Source organism: Triticum aestivum, chromosome 6A, assembly GCF_018294505.1.
Source record: "Triticum aestivum cultivar Chinese Spring chromosome 6A, IWGSC CS RefSeq v2.1, whole genome shotgun sequence".
NCBI classification, from domain to species: Eukaryota; Viridiplantae; Streptophyta; class Magnoliopsida; order Poales; family Poaceae; genus Triticum; species Triticum aestivum.
In genome coordinates this window covers 4,979,754-4,981,696 of record NC_057809.1, presented here as the reverse complement: position 1 = coordinate 4,981,696, position 1,943 = coordinate 4,979,754, and the positions used below count along the sequence as shown (strand labels likewise).

Sequence of the window (1,943 nt, the reverse complement as noted above, 5' to 3'; positions counted from 1 at the left end):
GGACCGACAATGTAAATTAAGTACAAGCATGCACCACAATGGCTAACCAGGCGAAAATGCTCAGAAATCGATGAGGAGGCAAGACAAGCCTGTTTTGAGCTGATCAGAAGCTAGTTAGACACCTCGCAGAAAAAAAGAAGAAGCTAGTTATACTATCTGTACATCAATGGTTGTGCGCGTCATGATGATGCAGAGGCCGGGGTCATTCCCCTTTTTGAAAAAAAACTCTCTGTACATCAATGAGCCATTACTGTTTGCGACCTGTATATGCTGGGAAGAAGAACTGTATATTGTGAGTAATCTGCTTCTGCTGCAGGATTGTGGTTCCACTTGTTCTGCAGATAGATGCTTCTTATGGCATTTGCAGAAGCCACTCTGTAAAATAACAAAGACACTCTGAAAAATGTAAGCTTGGTTTGTTTCTGATGTCAAGATAGTGGTCAGACAAATGAAAGCTAAGGATGTAGAGTGTAGTTAGGTCAGGTGTGGTTGAATGCATGCACAAGGCAAAGCTGGCATTTGGGTTCTGGACAGGAATGCATGCTTCAGACAAATTACAAAAGAAGTGTATGTACTAGTAGAAAGAGCAGGGTATCAGTACACAGAGAAGCGTGACTTCTAAATTCAGTACCTGCAGTTTTTTTACTTCTTCACACGCAACTACTGCAGTAACCAGAGTATTTCACCGATCTAGCTTGTGCATGCCATTGTTCTGCGCATGGCTGTTCATCAGTTTGCAACATCTGGCTACCTAGCAATACGGCACGTCTGAAACTAGATAGCAATGCGCACATTTGAAAACTACTTCAAAATACGTAGGAGCATAAAAAACTTGCTAAAAAGGTCCACAGTATTCTCAATACTCCAAAATACTTTGTTATGTCAAAACCACAGTATTTTGTACCCACAGGCTAAATTATTGTAGTTTTACAGTACATTAGTTTTAGAAAGAGAAACATTCTTAGTTGCAAACACAAAATTTCATATGTAGTACTCCTTCTGTACCAGAGTAGTGTATATTATACTCTGTCTCAACAAACGAGCTTGAAAACTTGAGGAATATTGGAGTATTAACAATTTTTTAACTTAGAATTTATTACCATCGAAAAAAAGAAAAACTATTCCTTTGGTATCTTCCAAATCTTCGCTATCCTTCGCGTCTTCGATACCCTTCGAATCCTTGTGTACCAGAAGCTAGATATATGCTGTAATTCATTATCAGCAGATACACAACCAAGTCAGAACTTCGACAATAAGACATAGTATAACACAAGCCGGCAGGAAAGCAAGTAAACGATTCCTTCAACGAGGAGATGTACTGCAGAGTGGTTTACACAAATGAGTGGCAAAAGTCCAAAATAGTGTTTCATAGAAAACATTGAAGAACAAAGAATACATGAATTAATGAGCAAAAAATGAATAAATAGCTTCGATGTGACCGGAATAATAGAAATCTAATGAGTGATTTAGTGTCGGTACTCACTGTGATTGAGCGCCTCAATGGAGAGATTCATTGGCTTGAACATGCAGACCTTTGATACTACATCAAATATTTGTTTCATTATCTAAAAGAAAAGGAAGGCAGCTCTTTCGTCTGAAAACAATGGAATAATATTTCTCCTAAATGATTCTTTCATTTCAACCATGATCGTTAAGTCAACAGAACATATATATTTTCGTCTAAAAGCACATGGGTGGCCTCTCCTCCTTTTTTCGGGCTTGAGACCGGCTATGAGATTATAAGTGTCACCTTACAATGGCATAGGCGGAGTTCCCCACCCACCCTCCCAAAAAGAAAAGAAAAAAGAAATCATAAAAATTAATGAAGACATTTTTTTTGGTTCTTATATTTATCAAATAAGTGTGAGACATAAGCTACAAATATAATAAGACATTTTTTATTTAATTTTTCTTGGTACAAAGATAAATTTGTAAAAAAGTAC

The 1,943-nt window shown here is 37.3% G+C and overlaps 1 long non-coding RNA gene across 1 annotated transcript in view; it reads right to left on the bottom strand.

The window, feature by feature from the left end:
* The window catches only part of LOC123131591 (uncharacterized), a 2,081-nt gene extending 326 nt beyond the window's left edge, over positions 1–1,755 (bottom strand). The window contains exon 1 of the long non-coding RNA XR_006464198.1: positions 48–1,755. This is a non-coding gene — a long non-coding RNA (uncharacterized lncRNA). The remainder of the gene's footprint in view (positions 1–47) is intronic.
* Between the last annotated feature and the right edge of the window lie 188 nt (positions 1,756–1,943).